Raw genomic sequence first — 21,834 nt, forward strand, 5'->3', positions numbered from 1 at the left:
TCTGGGTGTCCCTTGTCATTCTTGTTTGCATATCTCTGGCTGGGTTTTCAAACAACTGTCTTTTTCTAGAGCAGGCACCAGTTGAAATGTTTTTATGGGTATCAGAGAGTTGGGTAATTTGATGCTAATAATCAGCTGAAACATGCAATAAAAAAAAATGATTTCATACCTGGTCACACCCACCTCCATGTCCACAAAAGATTTCCTGCTCCTAACCCTGGGTGCAATCATGTGAACAGTACAACTTTTAGTAATTTGTGTCTTCCTGCTAGTGGCCAGGAGGAATGAACATAAATATTTTCTTGCCCATAAGAGCCGGTCTGCATCATGGAAACTTCTAGCTGGCATATGGTGGTTCTCAGCCAATCTGTGATTGAGCAAGTGCACAGTCTCCTCCTCTCGGACTTGCTTCTTTCCCAGGGTCACGAAGGCCAAGGGTAGTCAAGCAACCTGCTGGCATCTGACATGAAGAGTCCGCAATGCTACTACTTGGTTTATATTAGAAGGCGGATGTGCTGGTCAATAAACCCAGTGTAAGCACTTCACTTAGTATCCTGGTAAAGTGCCGCCTCAGTTGTCTGCTTTGCCGTATTGTCTGCCTTACACGGGGAGCGTTTGACCACGGCAGTGCTCGTTTTGCACAATTGAGATAAATTGCAGGGAGTTCCTCTGGGTGCTAAGATGGCAGGACAGAGAAAGGAGGCAGGAATCTGATTTTTTTCCTTTGGGAGGGGCACATGGCCAGTCAGAGTCACTCAGCAGGGGTGGCTGTGGTAGGAGGGAGGGGGGTTAGATGGGGAAGAGAGCTAAGTCTGTAAAGATCAGATACTCTGGCCTGATTCCCATTTAGGAAGATTCCAAGTCTTTGAGGAAAATACCTATCCTGGTCATTAAGCAAGCTTGTAGAGCATGTGTAATGAGACGGAAACCAAGTGTTCACTCAACATTGGGTCAAACTGCTTTGACACTTCATTGACAAGAAAAATAAAATGCTTAACTGAACCAGTCCTATAAAGGGAGGTAATTTTTTGAAAAGAAAATAATTTCAGAAACACTATTTAGACAAAATATTGTCTTGTCCCACCCAGCCTCTGGGAACTCTAATCCTTTAAAGGCTATTGATTTCCTTTTGTTTGATGTGGCAAGGCACGCTTTCTCACGACTCAATTAAAACACATTTTTTCCAGTGAGCAACGGTCTTGATCACATTAACATTCATGAGATGGGCCTGTGTCCCACTTGTTTTTTTAATAAAAGACCTAGAATCCAGGGATATTATTCAGTCGAAGTGGCCCATCACCCTGGGACAACATTACTGTTGCAATTCCATTAAAAGCACTAGCAATTGGAAGGGAAGTAGCAATAATAAAAAATTGTTGCTTTTAGGCAACAACTAGAAAATGCTTATTGTGAATATCCTCTCTTGCCTGCTTAATCAAGAAGAGAAGCAGGCATGCTCTGGGCAGCAGGAGATGCTGCAGAGGTCAGCAGGGAATAGCATGTGATGAGGCCAAAATCTTACTCCTAAAGGAGGGAGGTACCATGTTATTCTTCTAGTCTCTCTTCCAGAGCTTCCATTCCCAGCTGGAAAGACCCAACTCTTGGTTGGGAATTTGAATAATATTTTCCCTTGTACTTATTCTGACTCCCTCTCCTCTTCCGTTTTAAGATACCAAATGAGCACTAGGCCAAGCAATGTACAAAGATGTCTTCTGCATTTGTTTTATTCTCACTAGAAACCTAAGAAGAAGCTACTCTACTCATTTTATCAATAGATGTCAATAAGTTTCTCACTCAAGGTTATACTCTCAGTAAATGGTGGAAGCCAGAGTCCAAATCCGATCCTTGAGTCACAGAATGACAGAGAAACCTTCTTGAGCAGTGTTGTAGTAGCAGGAATTAAGCAAGAGCAAGGGTTCTAGAATCCTCTAGCAAGGGCATCTGAGGGTGAAGAAGGGTTCACATGAGCGATGGCCACATGACCACAGATTGGCTGGGCACTCCTGTATGGAGAGCACTGATCAAGGTCATGAAATAAACTTATACTTGTAATCCTCTTCCTGAAGGCTTATCATTATCTCATTGGTTTTTTACCCTGATGGAAATTTTCACTGAGTCTTGCTCCCTGGAGTAGAGTTTAAACATGGGAAGAATAAGCTGTGTGCAGAGTTTTACTTTTTAGCCAGAATAAGTACAAGGGAAAATATGATTCATTGGACCAGCTTTTCCAGATTACTTCCTTGGCTGTACTGACAAGTGCCCCGTGTATCACAAATACTTCTTAGCTCAGGCTGCTATAACAAAATGCTAGAGACTAGGCTTAATTTTTTTGGAGTTCTGGGTGCTGGAAAATCCAAGATCAAAGTTCTGGTGGGTTTGGCTTCTGGCAAGAGCTCTCTTCCTGGCTTGTAGAAGGCCACCTTCTTGCTATGTCATCACATGGCAGAGAGAGAGAGCAAATTCTCTCCTCTCTCTTCTTATAATCCTATCATGGAGGCTCTATTCTCATGACCTCAACTAACCCTAATGACCTCCCAAAGGTCCCATCGCCAACTACTATTACACTGGGGATTGGGGCCTCAACTTTTAAATTTGGGGGTACAGAAATTCGGTTCGTAACAGTCCTCAGCAATATCTTTCTCAGGCCTGATGCTTAGGGCACAACAAAATCTTTATCCAGTGTGAGAAGCCCAAGTGAGTCCAGCATGGCCAGCCCAGTTCTGCAAGGCTAGGGCACATCCAGTGCAGGGAGAAGGAATCTGACACAGACATTCGCGAGGGTGGCCTGCTTGTTCCGGATCCTCACACCCAGCTGTCTTCGTCTGTCCCAGCTGCTCTAACGAAAACAGCATAAACCAGGTGGCTCAAACAACAAACATTCATTTCTCACAGTTGTGGAGGCTAGAAAGTCCAAGATCAAGGTGACAGCAGATTCAGTGTCTGGTAAGGACCCATTTTTTGGCTCACAAATGGCGGTTATCTCACTGTGTCTTCCCAATGTGGAAAGAGCAAGAGCATTTACTGGATGGAGTCTCTTCGCTTTTATGAGGGCACTAATCCCAGCCGTGAGGATTTCACCCTGGTGACCTAATCAGCTCCCAAACCACCCCCCACAAGTCACATTGGGGGAAAAGGTATCAGCATGGGACTTAAGGGATACAAACATTCAGTTCATAACAGCCTCTTCCTATCTTAGGTTCTCCTCTGCGCATCTGATTTCTCCTGGTTCTCTGCTAAGTCCCAAGGAGGGTCCTACAAATGTCCTTCTTGAGAGGAAGTGACATTCTTTCTTTGTGTCCTGCTTGCATTCTGAGCTGGACTCCGCCCATCCCTGGCAGGGAATAGCAATAGAAGTGCTAAATGCTAACCGTCCTGATTCCAGTGCACAGAATCCTGTTCATCCTGCTGTGCCCCTCCCCCCACTCTTTAGTCCACAGCAACATTCTTCCCCTGGGCTGCTTTTTCCTTGTTACCAGTCCTTCTCCTTGGGTTCCTGGGTTCATTGGATTATTCTTTGTCTCTCTTACAGTCTCCTGACTGTCTCAACCATCATTAACGTGCTTATACCACGTATAATTCACATGAAGAAAACCTACGTGGAGTAGACACTCGGGAAAGGCATGGAAAATGCAAGGCTTTTCATCCATCCTGTGAACAGACTTTTATTTAGAAGAGGCATTTTGGGGGGGTCCTGGGTGGCTCCTTTGGTTAAGCAACTGCCTTTGGCTCAGGTCATGATCCTGGAGTCATGGGATGGAGTACTGTAGGGTCCCTGCTCGGCAGGGAGTCTGCTTCTCCTTCTGACCCTCCCCCTTCTCATGCTCTCTTTCTCAAATAAAGAAAATCTAAAAAAAAAAGAAAAAAGAAAAAAAAAAGAAGAGGCATTTTTTTTTCTTAACAAAAGAACACTTAGTTACTGCATAATGAATAATTAAAAAGCCTCTTCTCGTGATCAGAGTCAGGAGTTTTCTATATTCAAGTTAATCCAGCTTCTCTGGCAAAAGGAAAATCCTTATAAAGGATAATACCAATATAGCATTTCTAGTTAATATGGAATCTCATTCTTTTATTGAGTAGTTCAGAAATGATTATCCTTTCTCTTAACTGGGTAAATGAAAAATATAAAGGGAACTACAGTAATGAACTTGGAGTTTTCTTGAGGCAAAGAGGCTTCACTGTGGCCACCCATGTCTGTGGCCATTTTGGGGTAATGTGGCACAGTCCCTCAGTAATAAGGGAAGAGGACACGAATAAGGACAAAAGGAAACTTAGCCTGGAACTTGGTGCTTTTGCTTAATTAAAATTACTGCTTTCTTACTTCTTTGAGAGTTCAAAGACCTAGGGTGATTTCCCCAAATGGTTTCAGCCTAACCTAATGCAGAAGGAAGATGAGAATTAATGGCAGCCTCACTGGAAAGTTTAAAGTCCAATTAGCTCTCAGGCTGGCTGAGTTTTGTTAATTCATCGATGGGATTCTGGGAAGGCGGGCAGGCCAAGCAAGCAGTAAGAGCTAAGTTAGAATGAAGAGCACAGGGAAAAGCAACCAACCAAGGTGATTTGTTCCACATTCTGACCCACCTGGCACATAAGCCATTACCAATTTGTTACCTTGTTAACCGGCTGCACGAGAAACTTGGAATAGTGGCCCACTTACACTTCAGATTAATTTTCTGTAACTTAGGATGCTGTAAGTAAATGGTTTAAAGAACCATTTGATCTTCAAAAAGAGGTTTATGGTTGCTTTGATGATTAAGTACCCAGGGGACACAATGGATTATCATGGATAATGGATTTGGAGAAGTAGGATATTGAAAATGAACTCACCTCCCTAGCCCTATAGAGATGATGCTAAGAGGTTATATAGGGACTAGGTTAACTCTGTCACACACTCGAATGAACAGTAGAGATAAGCAGAATGAACTTAGTCAACCCAAGGGAACCCACTTCTCTCACACCCGAGAGAAAAATTGAGTCTTACTGGTGAAACTTCGAAACGCAACCTCCTCTCCCCACCCTCATTCTTGGGAAAATACCTTTGGAAAGTACAAGTTCAGGCAGAAAAACCACTCTAAGAAAAATGCCCTTTCTTTGTTTACCAGAGGTTTACTTTTGCACAGCGAGTCTCTGTGACAAAGTATCAACCCATGGAGAAGAGCTTCCCTACAGAAATGTCCCCGGGGCTGGTTCTTCCATCTCCGCTCTCGTCTGAGACCACACTTCCTCTGCTTTCTCCAGCTGGGAGAAATAGTTGGTGATGATGAAATGTCACAGAATAGGGACAGTTTGGAGTGGGGGAGAATATAACATGTATAGTAAATATGTAGCATACAGATGATTAACATGTATTATATGCTCTTTGGGTGATCTGTAAAAGCCTAATTAAAAAGCCAGAAATATTGCTGATGCCAGTATGCATCACCAGGTAATTTAAGGCAGAAGTGAAAACTCAGTAGCTTACCAGGGCCAGTACAGTAAGAAACAAGGAAATTAGGCCAGGCACAAGTGCCTACGTATTCACCAGGTGTGGAGGCAGGTGGTGGTTACCTAGAGAGTGTGCTTCTTGTAAGGGGTGGGAGCTGCACGGCTCTAGCTAAATGTTGCTGAGTAGGAATGTGAAGCCCAGTGTTTCCAGTGTGCCCAGATTTCCCCATTTTTCCAAAGAAAGTAGAAATGTGGATTTTTTGAAAATAGAAAGGGATTCCCCACTAAAATATTCCACAGGCTGAATTTTCCCCTAGGGAGTCTAATTTATGATTTTTGCTCAAAGGTTAAGTAAGCAAATCATGATTAATGATGATAAAGTTGCAACAATAATTTATCATTAAAAAGGATATATGAAAGATTAAGCATTTAACAAAATATGTAAAGGACTTGTATGCAGAAAACTACAAAATATCCATGAGAGACATACCATGCTCATAAATTGGAAGACTCAATGTAATGAAAATGTTGGTGCTTCCCAAATTGACATGGTTTTAACGTTATTCTTTTTTTTTTCTTTTTTTTTAATTTGCCAGAGAGAGACAGAGATCACAAGGAGGCAGAGAGGCAGGCAGAGAGAGAGAGAGAGGCGGAAGCAGGCTCCCCGCTGAGCAGAGAGCCGGATGCAGGGCTAGACGCAGGGCTAGACCCCGGGACCCTGAGATCATAACCTGAGCCAAAGGCAGCGGCTTAACCACTGAGCCAGCCACGTGCCCCTTAACACTATTCTTATCAAGATTCTAATAAGATCTTTTTTGTAGAAATATTCTAAAATTTATATGGAAAGGCAAAGGAACCAGGATATCTATAATAATTTTGAAAAAGAAGAGTAAGTTTGAAGGAGTTAATTTACCTGATTTCAAGATTTATTATAAAAATTATATAAATAACAAATATATAATTTATTCTATGAATAAATGAATTTTGTTATACAGATTATATTAATTAGCTATATTAATGAAGACCGGGTGTTGCTAAGGAGATGAATACACAGGTCAATGGAACAAATAGAGAATCCACAAATAGACACACCCACACAACCAGTTTTTTTTTTTTTTAAGATTTATTTTAGAGAGAGCATGTGATCAGAGTGGAGAGGCAGGGTGGGAGGGGTGTGGGGGTGGCGGTGCACAGGGAGAAAGAAGCAGACTCCATGCTGAGTGCAGAGCCAGATGTAGGGCTCAATGTAGGAGTTTGATCTCATGACCCTGAGATCATGACTGAGCTGAAATCAAGAGTTGGATGCTTAACCAACTGCGCCACCCAGGTGTCCCACAACCCACTGATTTTTGACAAAGGTGCAAAGTCACATAATGGGAAGAAAAATAGCTTCTTTACAAATGGTGCTGGAAAATTTGATCTCAATGACAAAAACAAAACAAAACAAAAAATAACCCTAAATCTCAAACCTTATACAAAAAGCAACTCAAAATAACTTATAGATTTAAATATAAAGCATACATTATAAAAGTTTCAAAAGAAAACAAAAAAATTTGAGTGCCTAGAGCTTTGTGGAAAATTCATAGACAACACTAAACATATGTTCCATTTTTTTTTTCAAAAGATTTTTATTTATTTGACAGAGATCACAAGTAGGCACAGAGAGAGAGAGAGAGAGAGAGGAGGAAGGAGGCTCCCTGCTGAGCAGAGAGCCAGATGCGGGACTCGATCCAAGAACTCTGAGATCATGACCTGAGCCGAAGGCAGAGGCTTAACCCACTGAGCAACTCAGGCACCCCAACATATGTTCCATTTTTTTAAAAAATGTGTAAATTTGGGACACCTAGGTGGTTCAGTGGGTTGAGCACCCAGCTCTTGCTTTTGGCTGAGGCCATGATCTTAGGCTCCTAGCATGGAGCCCCGTGGACTCTCTCTGCCTGCCAACCCTCGCACATGCATGTGTGTGTTCTCTCTCACACATATAAATCTTTTTTAAAAAATGGATAAATTTGACTATATCAAAATTAAGAACTTTTGTTCTGGGAGAGACCCCCTTAAAAGGTGAAAAGACAAACTGCAGACTGGGAGAAAATATTTGCAAGCCACATATCTGACAGAGGATTTCTGTCTAGTATATATAAAGTGCTTAAAAATTTCAATAGTAAAACAAATAATCCAACTAGAAAATAGGCAAGAGACATGAAGAGGTATTTTACCTAAGAAGATACACAGATGGCAGATAAGCACATGAAAAGAGGTTTCATCTCATTGGCCATTAGGGAAACAAAAGTTAAGAAAATGTTATGTCACTAAGTATTTAAAAAGTTAAAAAATAATGACAATGCCAAATGCTGGGAAGTTTGCAGAGAAATTGACCCCCTTATACATTGTTGGTGGGAATGTTAAATAGGACAGCCACTCTGGAAGATAGTTTGGCAGTTAAAAAAAAATCTGAACTTGCACTTTGCATACTTGAACATTTATCCCAGAGAAATGAGAGTTCATGTCCACACAAATATCTGTACACAGTTGTTTAGTAGTTGTATTTATAATAGCCCAAACTGGAGACCTATAATAGGTGAAGGGTTGACTGTGCTACCATACATTGGAATACTAAGAAGTAAAAAGGAAGAAACTAGGGCAGCTGGCTGGCTCAGTCAGTAGAGCATACAGCTCTTTTTTTTTTTTTTTAAGATTTTATTTATTTGACAGAGAGATCACAAGTAGGCAGAGAGGCAGGCAGAGAGAGAGAGAGGAGAAAGCAGGCTCCCTGCCAAGCAGAGAGCCCGATGCGGGGCTCGATCCCAGGACCCCGGGATCATGACCTGAGCCGAAGGCAGAGGCTTAACCCACTGAGCCACCCAGGCGCCCCAAGCATACAGCTCTTGATCCCAGGGTTGTGAGTTTGAGCCCTACATTGGGTATAGAGATAACTTAAAATCTTTAGGGGTGCCTGGGTGGCTCAGTTGGTCAAGCGACTGCCTTCCGCGCAGGTCATGATCCAGGAGTCCTGGGATCGAGTCCCGCATCAGGCTCCCTGCTCAGCAGGGAGTCTGCTTCTCCCTCTGACCTCTCCCCTCTCATGCTTTCTCTCTCGTTCTCTCTCCAGTGAATAAATAAAATCTTGAAAAATAAAGTAAAATAAAATCTTTTAAAAATAATAAAAGTAAAAAGGAACAAGCTATTGTTAGATTCACTGTGGTAGGCAGAATAATGTCCCTTCAAAAGATGTTTATTCCTTAAATCTCCAAACTGTGAACACATCATATTACACGGCAAAAGGTACTTTATAGATGTGATTAAATTAAGGATCTGGAGATGGGGAGGTTATTCTGGATTGTCCCGTTGGTTCAGTTAATCACAAGGGCTCTTGAAAGAGAGATTGGAGTGTCAGAGTAGGAGAAGTAATGACAGAAACAGAGTTTGGCGTGATGTGGTCCAAGAGCCAAGAAATGCTGGTGGCTCTAGCTGCTGGAAAAAGTCAAGGAAACAGATTCTCCCTTAAAGCCTCTGCAAGGCATGGAGTGAAGTCTTGCTGATGCCTTGATTCTACCCCAGGGAAACAGATTTTCGATTTCTGAACTTCAGAACTGTAAGAGATGGGATAAACTTCCATTCTGTAATAAATTTGTGGGGCTGTAAGTCACAAGTTTGTGGCGATTTGTTACAGTGCAGTAGGAAACAGATTCTCAGCAGCTGGACTGGATCTCAAGGGTATTATGTTGAGTGAAAAAAGTCAGTCCCAAAAGGTCACATACTATATGATTCCATTTACATAGCATTCTTAAAATGGCAAAAGTATAAAGATGAGTAAATTAGATGTCATTGGGGGTAAGGGATGGTGGGGAGCAGCGGGTAGATATACCTATAAAGGGGTGGATGAGGGCAATCTCCATGCTGATGGCATTGTTCTGTGTCTTTATCATGGTGGTAGTTATACACAGCTACAGTAGTTACAGTGTTACAAAACTCTGCATGGGAAGTGTGCCAATATCAGTCTCCTGGCTTTGTTATTGTGCTGTAGTTACTGAAAAGGTAACTACAAGGGGGAAACTGGATGAAGGGTACATGGAACCTCTCTGTACTGGCTTTGGAACCATTTGTGAATCTATAATTATTTAAAAAAATTTTTTAAAGCAAAAATAACAAAACCAGAGCTGATTCAAAACTTACAATGAAGTGTCATTTCGGAAAATATCCTCTACTCTACGCATCTGCGTAGATATGTGTCCTAAAGCTTTTGCTGTTTGAAATCCATTGGCATTACTATGCAGACCTGGGAAACTCTGTCATGGTCATTCAATTCATTTAAGTCAGGAATACCAAGCCTCAGTAACTCCTTCTTTTAGCAATTTACTAGTGTTAACTCATAACTGCCCATCAACACTCGAAAGAACCTTGTTGCATTTTTGGTTCAGCTTTGGCCCATCAAGGGGATCACTAAGAATCAGTAGGTTGAGGGATTTAAGCAAGTCAAATAATGTCCACAGAGTACCATCCTCTGGACTGGATGTTGAAGAACCTTGTATTCATCAGCTCAAACAGCCATAAAACGCCATAGACCAAGTGGCTTAATAGGATTTATTTTTGTACTGTTTTTTGGAGGCTGGAAGTCCTTGATTACGATGCCAGCCCATACAATTGGGTTCTGGAGAGGACTCTTCTCCTGGCTTGCAGATGGCTGCATTATCATATGCATTCACAGGGCAGAGAAAGAACCATCGGGAGAAAGAGAGACCGAGAGGGAGCATGGGAGGGTGCATACAAGCTTTCCAGTGTCTCTTCCTGTAAGGACACTAAGCCCATCATGGGGGCTCCAGCCTTGTGACCTCACCGAAACCCAATTACCTCCCAAAGGCTCCATCTCCAAATAGAATCACATTGGTGGTTAGGTTTCAACCTATGAATCTGGAGAACAACAATTCAGTCCACGGTAAACCCCAATGTGGATATTCCAGTTGGAAGGGACAGGAAGGGAACCAAGATTGAAATTCCCAAAAGGGTAAATGGTTTGGTGCTCATCACCCAAGGCAGTTTCTTGGGAGCTTGTTGGAAAAATAATCTATAAAGGGAAAAATGCCTTGTTGGTATAAAGCATTTTCAGCACCGCTATATATCTTCATGAGGACTTTAAATTCAGAAAGACTCATATCAAATGTGCATAGATTGGGGCCCCTGGGTGGCTCAGTGGGTTAAGCCTCTGCCTTTGGCTCAGGTCATGATCTCAGAGTCCTGGGATCGAGCCCCACATTGGGCTCTCTGCTCAGCAGGGAGCCTGCTTCCTCCTCTCTCTCTGCCTGCTGCTCTGCCTACTTGTGATCTCTCTCTGTCAAATAAATAAATAAAATCTTAAAAAAAAAAAAGTGCATAGTTTTTTTTGTTTTTTTTTTTAATCTTTTCTAATGAAAAGTCTTTGAGTTTGGACCTGGACTTAGATGCTAGTTCTGTGCATCTTCAGTTGTGTGTTGCTTAACTGAGCTAATTTGTAGGAATGAATAAGGCCACATATTTGATTGTTTTAAGTGTTAAATGAGATAATATACAAAATACATAGGGGCCCTGTTGCACACACACTAACTGTAACAAATGTTACTTCTCTTCCTCTCCACGCTATTCTCTTAAAAGCAAAGTGCCATTATTGAAAAATACGATGCATTTCACAAGTTAAAAAAATGGAAAGACACAAAATGTTGGAAGAACTGTACTAGGAAGAAAATTCTGAGCAATAAATACTGAGAATCTGCAAGGTCAACATCTCGAGGCAAGAAAGAATCCTGAAAATTGGAGGTGACATAGCAGATACAACACTTCCAACCTGTAGTGACCCCTGAGCTGACAAGGTCAAAGATTTTTAAAATGACCTCTCCATGGATGATAAACCAGGATCCTACCCCCAGTAAATTAATCCACCCAAGTTAAATAAGCCACTGGGGCTTGAAATAGAAACACTATTTCAAGTCTCAACACTTTCATCCCCCCTCAATTTGAAGCAGAAAAGAAAAGTCATTTCTTTCTATCTCCCTTAAATGCCACTTTTATTTCTTTCCTTTGTTTCTCCCAGTGGAACATCATTGCTATTTTCAACACATTCTAGTGTAAGCTTCGCCAGGCTGAATGCAGAACAAAGGAGAGGAGAGAAAACAATGGGAACTGGAGGTAGACGTTCCCTAGGCTGGTATTACATTTTTACAAGTTAATCCAGAGCCATGATTAATAAAAAGGTAGAATCAATTTAGTGCAGACCATGTTCATAGTTTCTTGTTGGTGTTGTTCTTTTTTCTCCCAGCCTTATTGCTTTTGTTAAGCTCGGTGGTCCCGGGCACAGATGTAAACAGGACAGTCTTCAGAGGGTTACAGGCAAACACTCCACTTTGAAATGGAAGCAGGAAAACCTGCTATTCAATCCAAATGACAAATGTGTAAAACTACCACATGATATTTTGATCACTTCTCTACCTTGGAGTGAGTGTTTGAAAAGTCATGGCAGAGACCAGAGAAGCTTTTGTAGAACATTCTATGCTCATCTGAGTAGTAATTTATCCTTATGCCCTACAGTGGTGAGCGTGATACTTTGCACACAGCGGATGCTCAATAAATGTGTGCACCAGTTACAAAAAATGTAATTTCCAACTGGTTTTATTTACATACAGATTTCAAAACATTTAAAACATTGCCTCGAGATATCTCCGACATAAGGGAGAACCTCCATGTCCTCAGCCATGTGGTTCCACAAAGATGTACTTCTGCTTCTCTCCTTGGCAGTGGGCGAGTTCTCTGATTTTAGGCAAGACAGAGTGTGCTTAGTTGTCAGTTCCGTCCAGAAATCTCCAAATATAATGTGGAGTTGACTGTTTTCCCGCAGCTCTATCAGTCCTGCTTCATATATTCTGAAACTCTTTTATTAAGCTCATACATATCTAGTATTGCTATGTCCTATTGATAAATTTAGCCCTTGATTGTTTTGAAAAGAACTTCCTTATGCCGGGTAATATCATTGCTCTGAAATCTCCTTTGATAAAATATGTATTTTTTTTCCCATCCTTTTACCTTACAGTTGAGATCCATTTCTTATAGACTGCATGTGTTCGAGTCTTCTTTTTTTTTTTAAGATTTTTATTTATTTGACAGACAGAGATCACAAGTAGGCAGAGAGGCAGGCAGAGAGAGAGGAGGAAGCAGGCTCCCTGCAGAGCAGAGAGCCCGATGTGGGGCTCGATCCCAGGACCCTGGGATCATGACCCGAGACGAAGGCAGCGGCTTTAACCCACGGAGCCACCCAGGTGCTCCTCGTGTCTTCTTTTTTAATCCAACCTGAAAGTTTCTGCCTTTTCATGGGATAGTTCCACATTTTAGATTTAATGTGATTATTGGTATGGTTAGGTTGAACTCTGTCTTCTTACTGTGTGTTTTCTGTTTTTGCCTTCTGAGTTTTTTAATCCCTCTGCCCCCCACCCTGCTTTTTGTCTTCTTTTAGATGAACTTTTTTTTCCTCACAATTCTATTTTATCTTATTAACTGTAACTCTTTGCTTTGTTATTTTTTTAAAAGATTTTATTTATTTGTTAAAGAGAGAGAGAGGGCACAAGTAGGGGAGAAGAGAGAGGGAGAGGGATTAGTGGACTCCCCACTGAGCATGGAGCCCAGTGCAGGGCTGCATCCTAGGACCCGGAGGTCGTGACTTGAGCTGAAGGCAGAAGGCAGATGCTTAATTGACTGAGCCAACAGGAACCCCCTCTTTTGTTATTTCAATGGTTGCTTTAGGGTCTCTCATGTCCATCTTTAAGTTACCACCGTCTACCTCCAAGTGCTATTAAACCACTTGGTCTAAGAAACTTAATGTCGCAGAGCAAGAATGTCCTGTCCCCTTCAACATCCTGCTAGCCAAACAAAGAGTCAAATTGACATGAGACAGATTAATGGGAGAAAATCAAGTTTAGTAGCATACATACAGGTAATTCACACCACACATGGAAATTCCAAAGACAGTCTGGCACAATGAGATGTACCTGTTATTCTGAACTAAGGAGAAAGGGGTGGGGGTCTGGGACTTCCAAGGGAAGGACTGCAATTTACGAGGAGACAAAAAAAGTAAATGTTTGGTAAGCACGTGTTTGCTGGGCCTTTCAGAAACATTGGGACACAGAGGATTTGATCAGACAGGACTTGATGGGTTCTTCTCTGTCTACCAAACCTAGTTCGCAGAGTACTGTGGTTCTCTGTGGTGATGGCTTTCTTTCTTTCTTTCTTTTTTAAAAGATTTTATTTATTTATTTGACAGAGAGAGATCACAAGTAGGCAGAGAGGCAGGCAGAGACAGGAAGGGAAGCAGGCTCCCCGCTGAGCAGAGAGCCCAATGCAGGGCTCGATCCCAGGACCCCGGGATCGCAACCGGAGCCGAAGGCAGAGGCCCTAACCCACTGAGCCCCCCAGGCACCCCTGGTGATCACTTTCTTCCTGGATCGGGTCCTCTAAATTCTTTTAAGGTAGTTGTGAGGGAGGTAAAGAGATTTTCCTGAGTCGACTAGGTTTTTGATTGCTTTTTAGCTCAAAATAATCTTTATGCCAAAGTGGCATATTTGGGGGGAACCTGATCTTGGCCCATTTACAATACCACACCTCTGTTTCTTGCCTCTTAATCATGAAACTTTTTTGTCCTACTCTTTGCTTTCTCCTATGTTGTAAACCCCACAGGATGCAGTCATTGGGTTTCTCTAAACATTTTCAAGTTAAGATTTAAATGATAAGGAAGATACTTTATGTGCAGGGCTGGATCCTAGGACCCTGAGGTCGGTATCCCGTAGAGCTACTCTGTGGGGTTAGCTTTGGTTTTTATTTTCTGAGTGTCCCATGTGCATATTGCCACATTTCTTCCAAATGCTGTGACAGCTATCACACACCTGTGGAAAATCTTTCCCAATGTCTGAGTGCCATTCCGAATACTGCATAAATCCGCGCCCACTCAGCCTGCCCATCTCCCTTAAACCTCCGTGCTGAACCTCACCATCGTCCTGTTCCGATCCGTACTGAATACTTGTTAGGCTGTGTGGGTTTTCCTGGCGCTGCTTTCTGCAGCATTCTTTCCCGTTTCCTGGGTCCTGTCTTCCTCTTTTTTTGATTTATTCCTTATCCTGCTGGAGTGCGTCTTCCAAGTCAGGGTGTATGGATAGTAAATGTCTCTATTTTATCCTTAGGTGTGATTGGTAACTAACCAGCAGGGCAAGTTTCACAGGTGTCGGATCTGAGCAGTCACACAGGGCTCTCCACTTGGAGGAGCCCACACGTGGTTTAATGATAGTGTTATCACCTTAAAACTCAATTTTTGGACAAGAGACCCACATTTTTATTTTTCACTGGGACCCCACAAATTACATTGCTGGTCATGTTAGCTAGAAATGGAAATCTAAGCTAAAATAATTTTCCCTGGTGATTTTGCAGTCAGCATTCCACTCTCTTTGCGTCTAGTGGTACTGTTGACAAGTCTAGTGCCATTTTCGTTCCCTCTCTGTTGTACGTGGCTCAATCTTTTTCTCTCTGGAAGCTCCTACTAGCATCTCTTTATCTCCAGTGAGCTGAAATTTTATGATTAGATTGGATTTTTAAATTTTTTAGATTGATTTGCTTTAAAAATGTTTATCTTTACTTATTGCCTTGTTCAGCTAATATGTTCTTTCCATTTTGAGTCTTCTGTACTTGAAAATACAGATAATTTCCTGTATTACTGTTAAATAATTTTCTTTTTATTTTTCATAGTTTCTCTTTATGGAACTCTTATTTGGATACTGGACTTTGCCAATTGATCTAATTTTATTTTTATTGTCTCCTGGCTTGTTTTTGTTCTACTTTCTGTGATTTGTCTCTGGGTATTTTCCCATGTTTCTGTTCAATTTATTATAAAATGACTAAGAGTCCCTCTTAATATGATTATTCCCTTTTTGTAGACTCCTGTTCTTTTACTATGGTTTACTATTTTCTGTTATCTTTCTGACGATGTTAATGATAGATTTTGGGGGAAACGTTCTCTGTTCCCTCTGTTTTTTCTCTGTGTTCTTGGTTTCTTTTGATTTTTGTCTTTTCTGTTATAGAGTTTCTTCAAATATCTGCTGATCCTTGACTCTTAAAGAATTTACATTGAAGAGTAATAAAAAGTGGATTGGAGGGTGTGTGTGTGTGTGTGTGTGTGTGTGTACTGGTTGTTGACAGGTGAGCTGTGCATAAATGCTTTGATAGAGACTTGGTGCTTTCTTTGGGCAAAACCCAAATGTCCGCATCCATAATTCTTTTTCCTCTAGTACCCTGATTTCTCCATAGACCAAATCCTAAAATATTCCCACAAACAAGCATTGTGAGAGCAGGCAAAGAAAGAGAGGAATGGTATTTCACTACTGAGTATGTAAACTTTCACCGAATGTCCCTATTTTCAAAATCATGCCTCGTACCTTCTCCTCACTGTGCTTAGTGTTCCCTACTTCAGAGGTGACACTGATTCATTTTCTCCAGATAAGTCTGTAATCTTCTGGGGGGGAGGGGCTGGAAGGGGAGGAGTGGGCTTGAGGGTACCCAAATATAGTCTTTTGGCTAACCCTTGGGTCTTCAGCTTCAAGCCGTGCCTCAGACTTTGATGATGCCTTACCCACCCAAGCCCTGAGTCTTTCTTGAATTTTGCAGAGCAAACTGATTTGTTTCTTATCATTGCCTCCCACGAGGCAAGTGGAGTTATGTTTTCCCTGTTGGGCTAGATGAGTTTCATGCTTCTATCCATTTTTAATCTTCCCAAACTTGGAGACTTCTGTTGTCAGCTTTCATCCCTGCTCCTGCTCTCTTTGTCCTTCTGACTTTATGTCTTCTTTTTTTATTCCTTTACTTATATATTGATGGTATTTCAGGAGAAGACAGAGATACATTTTTTCAGCCTACCAAATTTAAATAGATTTCTTAACTAACCTTCTAAAGTCTTTCAAATACTCTAATTCTATGTCAGAACTGATGCTGGCAATGAAGTGACGTGGAGAGTATCCAAAAGTGGGGGGGGAATGATACACAGAGAAGCAGAATGCTATTGTTTGACAAGGAATGTTCTTAGATATATAAATAGATCTTTAATACCAAGGACAGATAGGGAACTTTTTTTTTTTCTGTTGAAGGTTATTCAGCTTTCTAGTTTTTAGAAAACACAAGTAATGAGGCCCATGTAAGGGGAAACCTAGCTCATTTGGATAAGGGAAAAAGAAAAATACATGGTAAGAAACACCTACTCAGAACTGGGGCACCTGGATAGGTTTGAACAGAACTTTCTACCTCGGGGAATTCTGTGTAAATTCATTTCTTAAATTCCTCCTAAAAGGAAGGAAAACTTCAGTGAAAACTAACAAGCACTGGACAGAGAAGAGAAAAAGGAGACTTAAATAGGAGGGTTATGACTGTCATCTGCAGTTTACTTTATATCTATTTAAAATATCAGTGTATATTTAAAAGTATATTTTAAAGTATAAAAAGGGAGGGCAGGCACACGTGTAAGTGGGGGTGGGGGCAGAGGCCGAGGGAGAGAGAGGGTCTTAAGCAGGCTTCCCCCTCAGTGAGCCTAACTTGGGGCTCGATCTAATGACCTTGAGATCAGGATCTGAGCTGAAGTCAAGAGTCAGACACTCAGGGCACCTGGGTAGCTCGGTTGGTTAAGCATCTGCCTTCGGCTCGGGTCATGATCCCAGGGTCCTGGGATCGAGCCCTGCATCGGGCTTTCTGCTCAGTAGAGAGCCTGCTTCTGCCTCTCTCTCTGCCTGCCTCTCTGCCTACTTGTGATCTCTCGCTCTGTCAAATAAATAAATAAAATCTTAAAAAAAAAAAAGAAAGAGTCAGACACTTAACCAACTGAGCCACCCAGTTTCCCCTAAAATATATTTTTTAAAAAGCAAGCATAGAGGAATGACTGGATGGATGGCTATGTGATGAAGTAAGTAGAGCAGAATAGTATAATCCAGCAGGGAAGTATATGAGCATTGGCTAAAATTCTTAACTTTACCGTATGTTGGAAAATTCTTACAGTGCAATGTTGGGAAAAAAATGAGGATTGTGGTGATAAAGAGGTGAAGGAGACAATACTTCTAGACATAAACTGACCAGCAAAGCAAGCCCAGAGAAGACACTGTCCTTCAAGTTTTTCTGAGGAACATCTCTGTATTAACTTCAGAATTTTACTTCCCAAAGGTCTGAAGTTGGTGTTCCATTCTCATAGGTATGGGTACACATGCATTGTCCCTTTCTGGTGCTTGCCCTTCAAGCCTAAAATTAAGATACAGGTTACATTCAGCTCAAAACTAGAGGTTCCCAGACCATGGCCTGGCTCTTCACCAAGGAGGAAGCGATATTGACTCTGATCACACAGCAGGTCAGACTCCTACAGCAGCAGTGCGGGCCTAGGAGGTGTCAGCCAAGACAGACGCAAACAGCTGGCACTAGGGTCAATGACAGAACAGCAGAGCTGAGCCAGCATGTGCTGAATACTCCCAGGAAGTGTGTCCATTAAGATTGCTGATCAAGGAAAATGTGCTTTAAATCATCCACTTTATCATCCTGTAATACCTAACTTTGTGGTTTCAGCTGGCAAGTTCTGATGACTAGAGCACATACTAATGAAGTCTAAGGAGCGTTGGCCAAGTGGCCTTTAGCCTCAAGTAGTATAATCCGACTTGATACCAGAATTATGGGTCCGACCACCACACAGACCCACTGCTTCATATGAAACCATTGTCCAGTGGCCCCCAAACAACCCTGATCCCAGAGCGATCATTTGCAGCTGTGCCCTTTGTGACAAAAAGGAACCGAAAGCAAGTCCATCTCAAACATACTTATCACCACTTTGCAAAAAGCAGTTTACTTGTGGCCCTAGACGCTGGGTAGGATTAACCTTCTGGGTGTGCTGGGTGTGTATGAGCTCATCTGGGCAGTAATTTTCCTTTTAGAAGGAGACTATTTTCACAAAATGTTTTAAAAGTTGACAGCATTATTGAAGGAATTCAGAAATATTACCGCAGGAGAGATTGGCTAAGAATAGAAATACTGAGCGCGCATGTTCGTGCATTGTGTTTACTCATCTGCTCTCAGGTTGAGAGACGCCGCTGCCTGTGTTGGGGCTATTGTGCAGAAAGTGACTTAGCAATCAGCATCATTGTGTGCTGTAATCACAGGGCTTCCAGAGACGCTCCTGCTGCCGCCCCGATGTTCTCACTGATACGGAGCCTCTTCGTTAGCGAACCCCCCCCACCAAGCATTGTCTGAACCAGCCAGCGTCTGCCACCCTGCACAGACAACTCTTTCATCTTGTTTTGAATTTGATTTTTTTGCAGACTGCAGGAGCCTCAACGAATTTTGCAAAAAGTTGTTTGAGCATTCAGATCCGGCCTCACTTGCAGGATCCCTGTGGCTGCTTTAACCATTTATCTGCAAGCTGACAGTTTACATGTTAGAACTTAAAGGAAGCTTGGTTACTTTAGTACCATCCCCTTATTTTATAAAAGAAATGGAGGGAGTGTCTCAGGCCCTTGTTTCATTGTGGAATGAATTGGGGAGGTTGATTGGAATCTATCTATCTATCTATCTATATCCCTTTTTTTTTGGATTTTTTTTAAAATTTATTTATTAGATACAAAGAGAGAGATCTCAAGTAGGCAGAGGCAGGCGGCGGAGGGGGTGGGGGACAGGCTCCCAGCTGAGCAGAGAGCCTGATGCGGGGCTCGATCCCAGGACCCTGAGATCATGACCTGAGCCAGAGGCAGAGGCTTAACCCATTGAGCCACCCAGGCGCCCCAATCCCTTATTTTTCTTAGTTCTACACCTCTCTCTCTCTCTCTCTCTCTCTCACACACACACACACACACACACACACAATTCAACACAATATATTCTATCTCTGTCTCTCTATCTTTATCTGTCTTTGTCTCTATCTCTGTCCTCTTTTCCTTGATGCTATGCTGGGCCTGGGTCTGCCTCTACTTGGCAGGAGCCCTCTGCCCTAAAAATGCTCTGGGAGGTGTCCACACGAAGGAGGCATGCTGGGTGAGTGCTGCGTAATGAGGCCTTTATCTGATGCACACCGAGGGGCCTTCCTGCTCATGCCTGGTCACAACCATCTCATCAGGCCAGAGCCAGCTGAGGACAGATGGCCCAAAGCTTGGCCAACGATGGTATGAGGGTTGTCGTCAAGTCGCCCCTGTACACGCCTTTTGGGAACTCACCTTTTGGGAACAGCTGGCGGGCTGTAAGGATCCTGACTCCTATTTGTTCTCCACTAAGCAGCTGCAGCCAAACCAAGCATGGACCCTCTCCTGTTTCAGAAGAACTCTTCCTCTCCGAATTTCCTTTAGTCTCTTCCTTACCAAGCAAGTCAGAGCAGCTCTTTGGGAAGAGGAGCCCTCCATTACCCAGCTCCTAAGGTTATACTCCAGGGTCTCACTACAGAGGCCAACTTTAGAATGAGTAATTTGGGGTGGGGGGAGATATACTGAGGGCTTCGAATTAGCTCCCTGTAAGAGGGTAGAGTGAGTCTGATTAAGCCCAGGTGAGTGTCAGGTTTTACCTAATCTCATTACACAGCTGAACGCCCGCCCCGTGAAGCTCTTAATGAACGGCCATGGTTGCTAATTGTTGACCTCATTTCTGCATCAACCACAGTTGTTTCCAAGTTCTGACCCATCTGATCTATACGTAAACCAGAGGCTGACTCAGCAAGTACACAAGGAAAGCAGCAGGGTCCTCTTTGAGACGTAGTAAGGTTTTCAGAACATGGTAAGATTTTTACCTTTTTCATTAAAGAAATGCATGCCTGCTCCCCAATTTATCACCAGCTCAGAGAGAGGACTTCTGCCCCAGGCCTTGCAGAGTCGTTACGTCCTAAGGAGATGTCCATTCTGCACCAGTCTTTCTTGGTTTAGCAGCTACTTGATTGACCAAAATCTCTGAGCCGCTGGGAACTGGCGCGTCCTGGAGAGGTGAGCAATAACCAGGCTGATTGATTCTGGGACGCCAGCTGGGGCCAAGGAATCACCCATGGGAGGAGGGGGAAGAGAGTCTATTGTTAATAAGTCTCTCTCTTGTTTACTGGCCACGTTTTAGGATCTTTATATATAAAGGCTTCTTGTAAGCCTCATGCTAGCCCCAGGAGGAAAACGGAGAAAGTAACAGTCCCATTGCATAGATGAGAAAACTGGGACCAAGGGACTTACATTAGCTCAGGTACCATCTTAGAAGCGAAATGGGGAGCGTAATCAGAGTCTTTTGGTTCCTCGTTTCCACCTGTCGGAGATCTGGCAACATATTTAGGTCTGCTGGAGGATCCCTTTCTCATTTTTTCCTCTTTTGGCTCTGGAGGATTATTAACCAGTAGCACCAATATGAGATGCTATAAAATTTCCTTTCCTAAAGGCATTGGGAAAGAATCCCTTTTGTTGGTAGCCACAAAAGGCGCAGTGGCTTGAACCCGGATGAACCAAGGCCACAGGCCTGTCCTCAGAACCTCAGCATCGCTTCTCGGCCTTTTGGCTAAGATCAAGTGTAGAACCTCAGCACCTTATGTTCTTAGGCGCTCTCTAAGGGCAGCCGAGGGCCTGACAGGCTCGGATTCTCGGAGTTGCAGGCTGGGCTTAGGTGGGAGGCAGACAACCCTCCCAATCCCTCTCCACACACTCAATGCCTGTCGCTCAGGAGACCGGCCCTTTCTAGATCTTCTCGCCTCTGGAGTCAACTTCTGCAGTTCACTTTCTCTGGGCAGATGTTGGCTACATTTTAGAACTTTGTCCTTGGCTCAACCCCAGCAATGGGTTTTGTGTCCATGGAAAAGTGGACTCAAACTCTGATTTCTCTTCTGACCTTTCCTAAGTCAAGTAATGAATCCCACAAAATGATGCCAGAGCTTCTGAATCCCTTTGGTCCTTTCAGTGGAACCATGACCATGAAGGAAAAGAAAAAAAAAAGAAAAAGAAAAGCTTTTGCCTTCCCAGCCGTCAAGGTGAACCAGGCTGTAACTCCAGGCCGGCCAGGCAGCCTGATTTCTATCTCTCAAGGAAAGGCCAAAGAGCTGTGAACTCCTAGAGGGCCGAGATCACGTTGTAATCAATTTTGAATCTTCTTGGCCAGAAGTGGCCCCCATTGCCTCAGCCGCCCACCAGTGCTCAGTGTGTTGAGCGACAGCAAGAAGGGAAAAGACTCTCTCCCAGAGGACTCTGGGAGCAACGTCAGACACCTGGCACTTAATTAAACCTGTTCTTGAAGCAGAAAGACATTTCATAGATCCAATTCAGAGGTCTGGGTGAAGGAGGGGGCCAGGGCAGACATCAGCGTGCAGCAGAAGACGTTTTTGGGTAGGAGGGGAAGAATTCTGGTCACAGGTGTAGGTAACATTTCTGGCCTGTAGGGAAAGACTTT

Source organism: Neovison vison, chromosome 3 (genome assembly GCF_020171115.1).
Source record: "Neovison vison isolate M4711 chromosome 3, ASM_NN_V1, whole genome shotgun sequence".
NCBI classification, from domain to species: domain Eukaryota; kingdom Metazoa; phylum Chordata; class Mammalia; order Carnivora; family Mustelidae; genus Neogale; species Neogale vison.